At 35.2% G+C, this 17,072-nt stretch overlaps 1 non-coding gene across 1 annotated transcript; it reads right to left on the minus strand.

Annotated features, from left to right (window-relative positions):
• Window positions 1-1,593: 1,593 nt before the first annotated feature.
• Window positions 1,594-1,701, minus strand: LOC148580456 (small nucleolar RNA R71). The gene has a single exon (XR_015896704.1). It is a non-coding gene; the product is annotated as a small nucleolar RNA R71 (small nucleolar RNA).
• Window positions 1,702-17,072: the final 15,371 nt, after the last annotated feature.

Below are 17,072 nucleotides of genomic sequence, written 5' to 3' on the forward strand. Positions count from 1 at the left end.
AAAGTGTTCTTGCATGCATTATTTGTTTTGATCCTAAATTTTTATGTTTTGTTTCATTTTGTTATTTTTCTCTCTCCTCATTAAGAATTCAAAAGTCAAAAAAATATCTTTTCCTTATTCTTCTCATAATTTTCGAAATTTTGAGTTGACTTGGTCAAAAGTTTTTAAAATTTAGTTGTTTCTTGTTAGTCAAGTCAAAATTTCAATTTAAAAACTTTATCTTTTCAAATCTTTTTCAAAATCAATTCTTTTTCATTTTTTTATGATTTTCGAATTTCATTCTTAAAAGTTTTCAAAATCTTTTTCATTTTTCTTTTAATGTTTTCAAAAATTTTAAGACTAATTTTTCAAAATCTTTTTCTTAATTTTATTTCATATTTTCAAAAATCCTTGCTAACAATTAATGTTTTGATTCAAAAATTTCAAGTTTGTTACTTTCTTGTTAAGAAAGGTTAAATCCTTAAATTCTGGAATCATATCTTTTAGTTTCTTGTTAGTCAAGTCATCAACTTTAATTTTAAAAATCAAATCTTTTTAATTTCTTTTTCAATTCTTTTTCAAAATAAATTTCAATCATATCTTTTTCAACTAGCTACTTGACTTGTTTATTTTAATTTTAAAAAATTTACTATTTCTTATCTTTTTCAAAACCACCTAACTACTTTTCTACTTCTAATTTTCGAAAATCACTAACCACTTTTTCAAAATTCTTTTTAATTAACTAATTGTTTTAAACTCTAATTTTTTTTTATTTCTTTTAATATTTTCGAACACTAACTAAATAATTAAAATAAAAACAAAAATATTTTTCTTTTATTTTACTTAAAAAATTTCGAATACTCTCTCTCTCATCTCTTTCTATTTATTTATTTAATTACTAACACTTCTCTTCTACTCATAATTCGAAGCCCTCTCTCTTCTCTCTGTTTGAATTACTCATATCCTCTCTCTTCTCATTCTTCTATTCTTCTATTCTTCTACTCACATAAAGGAATCTCTATACTGTGACATAGAGGATTCCTCTTCTCTCTTTGTTTTCTTCTTTTTCATATGAGCAGGAAGAAGGATAAGGACATCCTTGTTGAAGCTGATCCTGAACCTGAAAGGACTCCGAAGAGGAAGCTAAGAGAAGCTAAAGCACAACACTCTGGAGAGGACCTTACAGAAAATTTCGAAAAAGAAGCAGACATGGTAGCCGAACCCAACAACAATGCTAGAGATGCAAGGAAGATGCTTGGTGACTTTACTGCACCAACTTCCAACTTCTATGGAAGAAGCATCTCAATTCCTGCAATTGGAGCAAACAACTTTGAGCTTAAGCCTCAATTAGTTTCTCTAATGCAGCAGAATTGCAAGTTTCATGAAATTCTATTGGAAGATCCTCATCAGTTCTTAGCCGAATTCTTGCAAATCTGTGACACTGTTAAGAGCAATGGGGTTGATTCTGAGGTCTACAGACTTATGCTTTTCCCCTTTGCTGTAAGAGACAGAGCTAGGATATGGTTGGACTCATAACCTAGAGAAAGCCTGAACTTTTGGGAAAAGTTGGTCAATGCTTTCTTGGTCAAATTCTTTCCACCTCAAACTATGAGCAAGCTTAGAGTGGAAGTCTAAACCTTCAGACAGAAGGAAGGTGAATCCCTCTATGAAGCTTGGGAAAGATACAAGCAATCGATCAGAAGGTTTCCTTTTGACATGCTTTCAGAATGGAGCATCTTATGTATATTCTATGATAGTCTGTCTGAATTGTTCAAGATGTCATTGGACCACTCTGCTGGTGGATCTCTTCATCTGAAGAAAACACCTGCAGAAGCCCAGGAACTCATTGAAATGGTTGCAAATAACCAGTTCATGTATACTTCTGAAAGAAATCCTGTGACTAATGGGATGACTCAGAAGAAAGGAGTTCTTGAGATTGATATTCTAAATGCCATATTGGCTCAGAATAAAATATTGACTCAGCAAGTCAATATGATTTCTCAGAATCTGACTGGAATGTAAGCTGCATCTGGCAGTACTAAAGAAGCCTCCTCTGAAGGAGAAATTTATGACCCTAAGAATCCTGCAATGGAAGAGGTGAATTACATGGGAGAATCCTATGGAAACACCTATAATCCTTCATGGAGAAATCATCCAAATTTCTCATGGAAGGATCAACAGAAGCCTCAACAAGGCTTCAATAATAATAATGGTGGGCGAAATAGGTTTGGCAATAGCAAGCCTTTTCCATCATCTTCTCAGCAACAGACAGAGAATTCTAAGCAGAGCCTATCTGACTTAGCAACCATAGTCTCTGATCTATCTAAGACCAGTCTTAGTTTCATGACTGAAACAAGGTCCTCCATCAGAAATTTGGAGGCACAAGTGGGTCAGCTGAGTAAAAGAGTTACTGAAATCCCTCCTAGTACTCTCCTAAGTAATAGAGAAGAGAATCCAAAGAGAGAGTGCAAGGCCATCAATATATCCAAAGTGGCCGAACCTATAGAGGAGGAAGAGGCAGTGATTTCCAGTGAGGAAGACCTCAATGGACGTCCACTGACCACTAAGGAGTTTCCTAATGTGGAACCAAAGGGATCTGAGGCTCATACAGAGACCATAGAGATTTCACTGAACTTACTGTTGCCATTCATGAGCTCTGGTGAGTATTCTTCCTCTGAAGAGGATGAAGATATTATTGAAGAGCAAGTTGCTCAGTATCTAGGAGCAATCATGAAGCTGAATGCCAAGTTATTTGGTAATAAGACTTGGGAGGATGAACCTCCATTGCTCATCAATGAACCGAATACCTTGGTTCAGCAGAAATTACCTCAGAAGAAACCAGATCCCAGAAGATTCTTAATACCTTGTACCATAGGCACCATGACCTTTGAGAAGGCTCTGTGTGACCTGGGGTCAGGTATAAACCTCATGCCACTCTCTGTAATGGAGAAACTAGGGATCTTTGAGGTACAAGCTACAAGAATCTCACTAGAGATGGCAGACAAATCAATGAAACAGGCTTATGGACTTGTAGAGGATGTCTTAGTGAAAGTTGAAGGCCTTTACATCCCTAATGACTTCATAATCCTAGACACTGGAAAAAATGAGGATGAATCCATCATCCTTAGAAGACCCTTCCTAGCCACAGTAAGGGCTGTGATTGATGTGGACAGAGGAGAGTTAGTCCTGCAACTGAATGAGGACTACCTTGTGTTTAAGGCTCAAGGATCTTCCCCTGTAACCATGGAGAAGAAGCATGAAAAGCTTCTCTCAATACAGAGTCAAACAGAGCCCCCCACTCATCTTCTAAGTTTGGTGTTGGGAGGCCACCATTAAGCTCTGAGTCTCTATAAAGCTCTCTAAGAGCTCACTATCAAGCTATTGACATTAAAGAAGCGTTTATTGGAAGGCAACCCAATGTTATTTAATTATATTTATTTTTTATAGACATTTGTTTTCTATTGCCATGTTTTGTTTTCTTTAGGTTGATGATCACGTGGAGTCATAAAAACAGCTGCAGAATTAAAGCGGAATAATAAACAGCATCAAAAATAGCACACCCTGGAGGACAGGCTTACTGGCATTTAAGGATAGCAGAATGGGTGTTTAACGCCTAGTCTGGCAGCATTCTGGGAGTTAAACGCCAGAATTGGCAGATAGACTGGCATTTAACGCCAGAAAAGGGTGTCTGGCTGGCGTTAAACGCCAGATAGGGGCATCAGCCTGGCATTTAACGCCAGGAAAGGCAGCAGAGCTGGCGTTAAATGCCAGAAATGGCACACAGAGGGCGTTTAAATGCCAGAAAGGTGCAGGAACCAGAATTCCTTGATACCTCAGGATCTGTGAACCCCACAGGATCCCCACTTACCCCAACTCTTTTTCCCTCCTTTTCACACATTTCCATAACACTCTTCCCCAAAATAACCTCCACCAATCACCTCTATTTTTCCTCCAAAACCATCATACAACCCACCTACCCCCACCCATTCTAATTCAAACCATCTCCCTCCCAAACCCAACCCCTATTACAAGAATTCCCTCTCCACTCCACTCCTATATAAGCCCCTCATCACTCCTTCATTTTCACACAGCATAACCACCTAAAAACCCCCTTGGCCGAACCATTCACACACCTCTATCTCTTCTTCCTCTAATCCTTTCTTTCTTCTTTTACTCGAGAACGAGCAAACCTTTTAAGTTTGGTGTGGACAAAAGCTCTGCTTTTTATTTTTCCATAACCATTAAGGGCACCTAAGGTTGGAGAAACCTTTAGGAAGAGGAAAGGGAAGGCAGTTGCTTCCAACTCTGAGTCATGGGAGATGGAGAGATTCATCTCAAAAGCCCATCACTAGAAAGAGGATGGAGCAAACAAGAGAGCCCACTTATGGACCTCAACAAGAGCATAAGGAAGTCCCTCATCAAGAAATTCCTGAGATGCATCAAGGGATGCATTTCCCTCCACACAACTATTGGGAGCAACTCAACACCTCTTTAGGAGAATTGAGTTCCAACATGGAGCAACTAAGAATGGAGCACCAAGAGCACTCCATCATCCTCCATGAAATCAGAGAGGACCAAAAGGCCATTAGAGAGGAGCAACAAAGGCAAGGAAGAGACATAGAGGAGCTCAAGAACTCCATTGGTTCTTCAAGAGGAAGAAGAAGCCACCATCACTAAGGTGGACCCGTTCCTTAATCTCCTTATTTATTTTCTTTTCTATTTTTGGTTTTTATGCTTTATGTTTTGACTATGTTTGTGTCTTCATTACATGATCATTAGTGTTTAGCGTCTATGTCTTAAAGCTATGAATGTTCCTTGAATCTTTCACCTTTCTTAAATGAAAAATGTTTTCTGAAAAAGAAAAAGAAGTACATAAATTTCAAATTCTATCTTGAAAATAGTTTAATTATTTTGATGTGGTGGCAATACTTTTTGTTTTCTGAATGAATGCTTGAACAGTGCATATTTTTTATAGTGAAGTTTATGAATGTTAAAATTGTTGGCTCTTGAAAGAATAATGAAAAAAAGAGAAATGTTATTGATAATCTGAAAAATCATAAAATTGATTCTTGAAGCAAGAAAAAGCAGTGAAAAACACAAAGCATGCGAAGAAAAAAATGGCAAAAAATAAAGAAAAAGAAAGAAAATGAAAAATCAAGCAGAAAAAGCCAATAGCTCTTTAAACCAAAAGGCAAGAGCAAAAAGCCAATAACCCTTTAAACTAAAAGGCAAGGGTAAAAAGGATCCAAGGCTTTGAGCATTAATGGATAGGAGGGCCCAAAAGGAATAAAATCCTGGCCTAAGCGGCTAAATCAAGCTGTCCCTAACCATGTGCTTGTGTCATGAAGGTCCAAGTGAAAAGCTTGAGATTGAGTGGTTAAAGTCGTGATCCAAAGTAAAAAAAGTGTGCTTAATAACTCTGGGCACCTCTAACTTGGGACTCTAGCAAAGCTGAGTCACAATCTGAAAAGGTTCACCCAGTTATGTGTATGTGGCATTTATATATGCGGTGGTAATACTGGAAAACAAGATGCTTAGGGTCATGGCCAAGACTCATAAAGTAGCTGTGTTTAAGAATCAACATACTAAACTAGGAGAATCAATAACACTATCTGAATTATGAGTTCCTATGGATGCCAATCATTCTGAACTTCAAAAGATAAAGTGAGATGCCAAAACTGTTCAGAAGCAAAAAGCTACTAGTCCCGCTCATCTAATTGGAACTAAGCTTCATTAATATTTTGAAATTTATTGTATATTCTCTTCTTTTTATCCTATTTATTTTTGGTTGCTTGGGGACAAGCAATAATTTAAGTTTGGTGTTATGATGAGCGGATAATTTATACGCTTTTTGGCAATGTTTTTACATAGTTTTTAATATGTTTTAGTTACTTTTTATTATATTTTTATTAGTTTTTATGCAAAAATTACATTTCTGGACTTTACTATGAGTTTGTATATTTTTTTGTAATTTTAGGTATTTTCTGGCTGAAATTGAGGGATCCGAGCAAAAGTCTGATTCAGAAGCTGAGAAAGGACTGCAGATGCTGTTGGATTCTGACCCTCCTGCACTCGAAGTGGATTTTTTGGAGCTACAGAAGCCCGATTGGCACACTCTCAAAAGTGTTGGAAAGTAGACATCTTGGGCTTTCCATAAATATATGATAGTCTATACTTTTCCTGAGATTTGATGGCCCAAACTGGCATTCAATGCCAGCCAGAGACCCTTTTCTGGCATAAAACGCCGGAACTGGCACCAAAACTGGAGTTAAACGCCAAAACTGGCATCCAAGCTGGCGTTTAACTCTATAAAAGTCCTATGCACGTGTAAAGCTCAATCCTCAGCCCAAGCACACACCAAGTGGGCCCCAGAAGTGTATTTCTGCACTATCTGCACTTAGTTACTCAATTTCTGTAATCCTTAGTAACTAGTTTAGTATAAATACTAGTCTTTCCTATTGTATTCGGACTTTTTTTTATCACTTTTATCATCTTATTCCATTTTTCACATTTGGGGAGGCTGGCCATTCGGCCATGCCTAGACCTTTTTTCTCTTATATATTTTCCAACGGTGGAGTTTCTACACCTCATAGATTAAGGTGCGGAGCTCTGCTGTTCTTCATGAGTTAATGCAAGTACTATTGTTTCTCTTTCAATTCACGCTTACTTCTTCTCCAAGATATACTCTCTACTTAATTCAGTTAAGTCAGAATGAAGGGGTGACCCGTGACAATCACCCACTATCTTCGTTACTCGCTTAGCCAAGATCTGCGTGCCTGACAACACAAGCGGTCTACATGATGTTAAACGTAGTCATTGGATGACAGCCGGAGTATAGTCTCTTGGGTCTCTGATCCACGGATTTGACTTGCCTCTCTTGACAACAGAGCATTCGAATCTATGAGATTAGAACCTTCGTGGTAGAGGCTAGAACCAATTGGCAGCATTCTTGAGATTCGGAAAGTCTAAACCTTGTTTGTGGTATTTCGTGTAGGATCTGGGATGGGATGACTGTGACGAGCTTAAAACTCACGAATGTTGGGCGCAGTGAGAGTGTGCAAAAGGATAGAGAGATCCTATTCCGACACAAGTGAGAACCGACAAATGATTAGTCGTGCAGTAGCTGTGCCTGGTATTTTTCATTCGAGACGAGAGATCCAACAGTTGATTAGCCGTACAAAAACCGTACCTGGACCATTTTCACTGAAAGGACGGATGGTAGCCATTGACAACGGTGATCTACCAATCTACAGCTTGCCATGGAAGGGAGCACGCATGATTGGATGAAGACAAGAGGAAAGCAGAGGTTTAGAAGCAACAAAGCATCTCCAAACGCTTATTTGAAATTCCCACCAATGAATTACATAAGTATCTTTAATTTAATTTACGTTTTATTTATCTTTTAATTATCAAAACTCATAACCAATTGAATCCGCCTGACTAAGATTACAGGATGACCATAGCTTGCTTCAAGCCGGCAATCTCCGTGGGATCGACCCTTACTCGCGTAAGGTTTTATTACTTGGACGACCCAGTGCACTTGCTAGTTAGTTGTTCCGGAGTTGTGAAAAATGTGATCACAATTCTGTGCACCATCGACCCATGGTATGAACATTATCCTTCATAGCAAATGGGAAGAGCATTAGGTTATAAACTTCAGGATTCACTCCATTAGTTTTTACAGTATTACAAATCTGCAGGAAATTGTCGATGAATAGATTTGGATCTTCCTGCGGAAGCCCATGAAACTGACAATTTTGTTGCACCAGAGTAATCAATTGTCACTTTAGCTCAAAATTGTTTGCTCCAATAGGGGGTACAACAATACTCTTCCCATAGAAATCAGGAGTGGGAGTAGTGTATGAGCTCATGGTCCTTCTAGGTTGTTCAATTCCATTCAGATCCATGGTGAGCTCCTTCCTATTTCTGCACACATACATAGAAAACAAAGAAAAGTGAGAATCTCTACATCAGAGTGTAGAGAATTCCCAGTGAGGTATCCTATGTAAAAAAATAAAATAAAATAAAATGAACCAAACAACTAGAGCAAAGAATTCAAAGATCGCTAAGCAACAATGGAACACAAATTTTGAAATTAATAAAAAAATCAACAGGAAAAATAAAATAACTAGGGGACACCAAAGTTAATTTTAGAAATTAAGGAAAATTAGACTAAACCAAATTCAAAAATTAAAAGAGAAATAAACAAACAAAACTAAAGAAAAATCAAGGAAAAATTTTAAAATAAAAATAAACTAAATTTTCGAAAATTAAAGAAAAAAATAAATAAAAATCAAAGAGATAAAAACGCCTAATCTAAGTAATCAGACAACGGGTAGTTGTCAATCACCGTCAGTCCCCGGAAATGGTGTAAAAAACATGGTGCAAAATTTGAGAATATCCATAACTGAACCGGCAAATGTACTGGGTCGTCCAAGTAATACCTCAGGTAAGTGAATGTCGATCCCACAATGACTGAGGAACTGAGCAAGATTGGTAAACTAATTAGCTTAGTCAGGAAAACAGAAAAGTTAGTTGTGTCTAATTTTAAAAGCATTAAACAATAAATAAAGGGTAAAGAAGGTAAACAATGTGTTTGGTGTAGAAATCAATGAGATAAACAATTAAGGTATCGAAGATGTTTACTTTTTTGGATCAAGTTTTCTTACCAACTATTTTAATCATGCAAGACTCATTTCATGGCAAACTGTAATTGACTAAACCCTAATCTCTTAGTGATTTAGTCTCCTCTAACCTTCATCAATTGCCAATCTCTTAGTCACTTAATTCCAATTAGAGGATTAAGTTCCAATCTAGTTTACGGCCACAAAAACCCTAATTATCCAAAGCTAAACCGATTATATGTCACATATCCATATTAGTTCAAGTAATTAGCAATTTAAAAGGAACTTACTTTCAAGCTGTGTCCAGGTGAGAGACCTCTTCCGAGGGTCACAAGAACACATCTAGAATAAGGTTCATACTCTGGTTTCACCCAGATTCATAAAATTAAGAACGAAAGTAATCCTTGAAACTGAATCATTACAATAATTAAAATAGAAAAGTAATAGTCTTAATCCATAGAAATAAATAGAGCTCGTAACCTTAACCAAGGAGGTTTAGTGGCTCATGACTTACAGAGAAAACAAGAGTTCTGAAAAATGCAAAAGAGAGCGGAAGTGAGAAGATCTCCCTAAAGGGTTAATCTTTTCCCTTTTATATCTAACCTAATTTGATTTGAAACTAAAATAAAATATTCAATCCTAGATCTAAAAGATTTGTTTGTAAATAAAAATAACAAAAATAAAAGATACAATAATAATTAAAAGCTAAATCTAGCTAAATATGCTCCTTTGGATGAGGTTGACCTGCACTACTGGCGTTTAGCGCCAAAATTGGCATTCAGCGCCAGAATTGGTGTAACACCCTAACTTTTAGCACCTCATGGTCTTACTAAAAGCTCAGGCGTTACTTACCTCTAAACCTTTTTATTCTATACTATTTTTATTTAATATTAATATAAAACATTAATCAAGTAATTCAAAGGAGACTTTATTTTAAACCACTTAATCACAAAAAACATATATTCACATGGCAATATATACATAGACTTACTCAAAGATCCTCAAATACAATTCTTACCCCTCTAAAAACTAAAATAATAAATGACGTGGGAAAAATAAAATCTAAGAACTCAACTCGTAAATATAATCTTCTATGCTCCTGTAGCTCCACACTAAACCTTTGCACCTGTAGCTGAAAGGGGTGGAAATAGGGGTAAGAACTGGGGAGTTCTTAGTAGGGTCGGGATAAAAGTTAAGTTCGTTTTAATATTATTAACCAACCGCAACTAACAGCAGAACACATATAAGCATAAAGAATAAAAGAACACATAAGCCAATCAGTCATGCATCACACACACACAATCACAGAGTTACATAGCACAAAGATATGTGCAAAGAAGCATGATGCATGTCTAGTCCTATACAGGCCATGAGCTCATGTGTCAGTTTATTGCCCGATTCTCGGCACTGGTCCTGAGATAAGTGTTTCGTACCACCGTCCTTATCTCAGCCAACATCCCCTCCATGAGCGTTACGTAGCACCATCCTCATGGAAAAACCTTTCTTCCGGTCTCCAGTGAGCGTTACGCATCGCCGTCCTCACTGCGCCGTACTTATAGTATCAAGTGAGCGTTACTTATCGCCGTCCCCACTATACGCTTGGCACTTAGGCCCAAACAGCATTCAATTTCTTTTTAATTTTTGCTCTCTACTCTACTGCAGTAGAGATCCCTTTAGTTAATACATTCTTCCATTCCTACTCTCTACTTTCCAGTGGCAGAGGTTCTTTATATTCTTTTAATTCTTTTGTTCTCGGTTATTTATTGAATTATGTTTTCACTAAACTCAGTAACCTTTGTCTAAGTTTGGCTTCCAGTGTCATAACCTCTGTAAGCAACCTCTGTCTTATAGGTGCGACTCTCTTGAGCCGATATATGCAAACATAACCTCCGTAAGCAACCTCTGTCTTACAGGTGAGGCTTTCTCTAGCCAATGTATGTATTGCTAACCTCTGTAAGCAACTTCTGTCTTACAGGTACGACCATCCCCTGGATTGGCCGAAGTATCTCTGGAAGCAAATCTTAGTGGATTCACCACCATATCTCTACTTATCTCATTTTCTTTTCTTTCCTTCTTTCTTTTCTGTTCTCTGCTCTCCTGTGGCAGAGGTTTCTTTAATATTTTTCTTTCCTTTTCTTTTCTTTCTTCTTCTTCTTTTCTTTCCTATTATTCCATAATATAAATTATTTTCACATTATTCCCTTTCCTCTCCCTAAGTGTCTTATAAAAAAGAATTATAAAGTTCTTTAATTAAGTCTGCGTTTTCTAAAACTTTTAGGATTACTTTGCTTGCTTGCTTACTCTTTCATATTATACATTATAATATTCTTACAAAATAATATCTTTGATAAATACTAATTATAATAATAATTTATTCTAATAAATGAATAATTTTAACGAAGTATTTAAAATAATATTTATAATCTTCTTTAAAACTTAGTTTATAAAATCTTATTTTTAAACTTTTATTAATTACTTTCTAAATCAGGAACTATTTAATATTCTATTTTTAACTTCAATATTTTATAAAATTATATTTGAAACCCTTAGCCCTTTCCTTTCAAAATATTACTTATATTTTAATCCGTTCTCGAGTTTCTCGATTACTGATTCCTCATAACATTTAATTTAATCCCTCGACCATCAAATCTTACCAAATTTATACTTTTATCCTCAATGATATTTCGGCCCAAAATTCACCAAAACCGTTCAAATATAGCTGAGCCAACAAATCACAATCAACAACAACAATTCAACAAAAACTCATTCAAACTCAAACAATAATCAACCAAATCAACATTCACTTATCAAATTCATATCTAATTATTATAAAGTTATCAAAACCTACCTCCGTACAAAAAAAAACAACGGAAGCTCCGGAGAAATTTTCTGACCGAGTCATTGAAGAAGAAAATGTCAGAAATTGCTTGTATCTCCTAGAACTCCAATTGGCCGAACTCAAAAGAAAGGGGAGCTACGTCACCGCCAACTTTCATCAAGCAAAAATGACACCAATACGAAGAGAAGGAAGATACGAACACTTTTATTGGATTAGATTTTTTATTGGAGATACGGATCTCAAGAAATCGAGGTCGGAAGCACCACGGTCATGAAGGTTCTCACGCTCCTCTCTCTCTATTCTCTTTCTTTTTTTTCTTTCTTATAGCATTAAAAATGAATGAATGATGATGATTAAATGAGTTTTGATGAAGTGAATGTGTGTTGTCAAGGTTATATATATATTTATATATTGAAGCCACGTTTTTGGCTTTCCTTATCTTTACTATGTATATATATAATGAATATATACAATGGCATATATGTATAATAATGGCCTTCGGCCACTTTCTTTTCCTTTTTTTTTAGTAATAATAATAATAATAATAACAATAATAATAATAATAATAATAATAATAATAATAATAATAATTAATTTAATTTGTATTTTATCAAATTATTTTTTGATAAATAATTCAAATTTAACAGAATAAGTAATAATTAAATTAAACTATAATAATCATAAAATTCTTTTTAATAATTTTTATTAAAAATAATTTTCTTAAAAACAAAATCTTAATATAATATAATAACTCATAAATAACTAATTATTTAATTTTTAAAAATTTGGGGTGTTACATTCTACCCCACTTATAAAAGAAAATAGGGTCCACGAAGGGAAGTACAGCTAAACAGAGGTACATAGGGACAATAAGGTTTGGTCGCGGAATAATCAAATCTCATTATGAGAGAATTCGAAGCAAGAATTCCTATGAAGATAATGAAGGAAGAGATGACTCGAGTTTGCGTAGAACGAATGAAGATTATACTTCGGAACCAAGCTAACTTCGTAATCTCTAACGTTCTCAAACTCGGTAATTCGCATTACCTATTACTTCGATTTTGTCCATGATAACCCATTATTGTTTCCGTATACACAAATCATCAGTATTAAGTTGGCCAGACCTAATACCATGAGAAAGGCAACTGTCGACTAACAACATTAATCAATAGACAATCATGCATGTGAAACTCAAACTCCTGTCATTAAAACAAGTCCTTCCACATGACAGACACTCAGAGTATACAGTGAAGCATAGTCAGTCCATTCCCAAGGCTCTAATAGGAACGAACTGCTCTGATACTATAATGTAACTCCCTAACTTTTAGCACCTCATGATCGTACTGAAAGCTCAGGCTTTACTTACCTCTAAACCTTTTTATTCTATACTATTTTTATTTAATATTGAGCCTTCGCAAATACGAACCGAAACTTTAATCAAGAAATTAAAAGAAAACTTTATTTTAAATCACTTAATCATATATATATTCACATAGCAATATATACATAAACTTACTCAAAGATCCTCAAATACAATTCCTAACCCTCTAAAAACTAAAATAATAAATGACGAGGAAAAAATAAAATCTAAGAACTCAACTCGTAAGTATAATCTTCTATGCTCCTGTAGCTCCATAGTAAACCTTCACACCTGTAGCTGAAAGGGGTAGAAATAGGGGGTAAGAACTGGGGAGTTCTTAGTAGGGTCGGGTTAAAAGTTAAGTTCATTTTGCTATTATTAACCAACTGTAACTAACAGTAGAACACATATAAGCATAAATAATAAAAGAACACAGAAGCCAATCAGTCATGCATCACACACACACAATCACAGAGTTACATAGCACAGAGATATGCGCAAACAAGCATGATGCATGTCTAGTGCTATACAGGCCATCAGCTCATGTGTCAGTTTATTTCCCAATTCTCGGCACTGGTCCTGGGATAAGCGTTTCGTACCGCCGTCCTTATCTCAGCCAACATCCCCTCCATGAGGGTAAGTATTGCCGTCCTCATGGGAAAACCTTCCTTCCGGTCTCCAGTGAGCGTTACACATCGCTGTCTTCACTGAGCCGTCCTTATAATATCAAGTGAGAATTACATATCCCCGTCCCCACTAGACACTTGGCACTAAGGCCCAAACAGCATTCAATTTTTTTTAATCTTTGCTCTCTACTCTACGGAGGTAGAGATCCCTTTAGTTAATACATTCTTCCATTCCTGCCCTCTGCTTTCCTATGGCAGAGGTTCTTTAGATTCTTTTAATTCTTTTGTTCTCGGTTATTTATTGAATTATATTTTCACTTAACTCAGCAACCTTTGTCTGAGTTTGGCTTCCAGTGTCATAACCTCTGTAAGCAACCTTTGTCTTACTGGTGCGACTCTCTTGAGCCGATATATGCAAACATAGCCTCCGTAAGCAACCTCTGTCTTACAGGTGAGGCTTTCTCTAGCCAATGTATGTATTGATAACCTCTGTAAACAACTTCTGTCTTACAGGTGTGACCATCCCCTGGATTGGCCGAAGTATCTCTAGAAGCAAATGTTAGTGGATTCACCACCATATCTCTACTTATCTCATTTTCTTTTCTTTCCTTCTTTCTTTTCTTTTCTATTCTTTGCTCTCCTGTGGCAGAGGTTTCTTCAATATTTTTCTTTCCTTTTCTTTTCTTTCTGCTTCTTCTTCTTTTCTTTCCTATTATTCCATAATATAAATTATTTTTGCCTGATTCCCTCGTCTTTCCAAAGTGTCTTATGGAAAAGAATTATAAAATTCTTTAATTAAGTCTGCGTTCTCTAAAGCTTTTAGGATTACTTTGTTTGCTTGCTTACTCATTAATATTACACATTATAATATTCTTACAAAATAATATCTTTCATAAAAATTAATTATAATAATAATTTATTTTAATATAAATGAATAATTTTGAAGAAGTATTTAAAATAATATTTATAATCTTCTTTTAAAACTTAGTTTATAAAATCTTTTTTTTAAACTTTTATTAATTACTGTCTAAATCATGAACTTTTTAATATTCTATTTTTAACTTCAATATTTTATAAAATTATATCTGAAAACCTTAGGCATTTCCTCTCAAAATATTACTTATATTTTAATCCGTTCTTGAGTTTATCGATTACCGATTCTTCGTAACTTTTAATTTAATCCCTCGACCATAAAATCTCACTAAATTTATACTTTATCCTCAAGGATATTCCAGCCCGAAATTTACCAAAACACCCCCAGCTGGCCGTTCATATATAGTCGTACCAACAAATCACAATGAACAACAATAATTCAACATAAACTCATTCAAACTCAAACAATAATCAACCAAATCAACATTCACTTATCAAATTCATATTTAATTATTATAAAGTTACCAAAACCCTACTTTTGTACAAAATGAAAACAACGGAAGCTCTAGAGAAGTTTTCTGACCGAGTCGTTGAAGAAGAAAACGTCAGAAATTGCTTGTACCTCCTAGAACTCTGATTGGCCGAACTCAAAGGGAAGGGGAACTACGTTACCGTCAACTTCTCTCAAGCAAAAATGATGCCAACACGAAGAGGAGAAAGATACGAACACTTTTATTAGATTAGATTTTTTATTGGAGTTACGGATCTCAAGAAATCGAGGTTGGAAGCACCACGGTCCTAAAGGTTCTCACACTCCTCTCTCTCTGTTCTGTATCTTTTTTTCTTTCTTATAGCATTAAAAATGAATGAATGATGATGATTAAATGAATTTTGATGAAGTGAAAGTGTGTTGTCAAGGTTATATATATATATATATATATATATATATAAAAGCCACGTTTTTGGCTTTCCTTATCTTTACCATATATATATATATATATATATATATATATATATATATATATATATCAAATTATTTTCTGATAAAAAATTCAAATTTAATAGAATAAGTAATAATTAAATTAAACTTCAATAATCATAAAATTCTATTTAATTATTTTTATTAAGAATAATTTTCTTAAAAACAAAATCTTAATATAATATAATAACTCATAAATAACTAATTATTTAATTTTTAAAAATTCGGGGTGTCATATTCTACCCCACTTATAAAAATTTTCGTCCTCGAAAATTGATACATTAAAATAGGTTCAAACGTAAATCAAAGAAAATAGGGCCCACGAAGGGAAGTATAGCTAAACATAGGTACATAGGGACAATAAGGTTTGGTCGGGGAATAATCGAATCTTATTCTGAGAGAATTCAAAGCAAGAATTCCAATGAAGATAATGAAGGAAGAGATTACACAAGTTTGCATAGAACGAATGAAGATTATACTTCAGAACCAAGCAACCATCGTTATCTCTAACATTCCCAAATCCCGTAATTCGCATTACCCATTACTTTGATTTTTTCCATGATAACTCATTAGTGTTTCCGTATACACAAATCATCAGTATTAAGTTGGCTAGACCTAATACCATGAGAAATGCAACTGTTAACTAACAGTATTAATCAATAGACAAGTCCTACCGCATGAGAGACACTCAGAGTATGCAGTGAAGCATAGTCAGTCCATTCCCAAGGCTCTAACAGGAACAAACTGCTCTGATACCATAATGTAACTCCCTAACTTTTAGCACCTCATGATCATACTAAAAGCTCAGGTGTTACTTACCTCTAAATCTTTTTATTGTATACTATTTTTATTTAATATTGAGCCTTCACAAATATGAACCGAAACTTTAATCAAGAAATTGAAAGGAGACTGTATTTTAAACCACTTAATCATAACAATATATATATTCACATAGCAATATACACATAGACTTACTCAAAGATCCTCAAATACAATTTCTACCCCTCTAAAAACTAAAATAATAAATGACGAGGGGAAAATAAAATCTAAGAACTCAACTTGTAAATATAATCTTCTATGCTCCTGCAGCTCCGCACTAAACCTTCGCACCTGCAGTTGAAAAGGGGTGGAAATAGGGGGTAAGAATTGGGGAGTTCGTAGTAGGGTCAGGTTAAAAGTTAAGTTCATTTTGCTATTATTAACCAACTGCAACTAACAGCAGAACACATATAAGCATAAATAATAAAAGAACACAGAAGCCAATCAGTCATGCATCACACACACACAATCATAGAGTTACAGAGCACAGCGATATGCGCAAACAAGCATGATGCATGTCTAGTCCTATATAGGCCATGAGCTCATGTGTCATTTTATTTCCCAAATCTCGACACTGGTCCTGAGATAAGCGTTTCGTACCGCCGTCCTTATCTCAGCCAACATCCCCTCCATGAGCATTTCTTATCGCCGTCCTCATTTGAAAACCTTTCTTCCGGTCTCCAGTGAGCGTTACGCATTGTCGTCCTCACTGAGCCGTCCTTTTAGTATCAAGTGAGCGTTACGTATTGCCGTCCCCACTAGACACTTGGCGCTAAGGCCCAAATAGCATTCAATTTCTTTTCAATCTTTATTCTTTACTCTACTGCGGTAGAGATCCCTTTAGTTAATACATTCTTTAATTCCTACCCTCTGCTTTCCTGTGGCAGAGGTTCTTTAAATTCTTTTAAATCTTTTTGTTCTCGGTTATTTATTGAATTATATTTTCACTTAACTCAGCAACCTTTGTCTGACT

This window comes from Arachis ipaensis, chromosome B10, assembly GCF_059453495.1.
Source record: "Arachis ipaensis isolate K30076 ecotype BB chromosome B10, ASM5945349v1, whole genome shotgun sequence".
Taxonomy (NCBI): domain Eukaryota; kingdom Viridiplantae; phylum Streptophyta; class Magnoliopsida; order Fabales; family Fabaceae; genus Arachis; species Arachis ipaensis.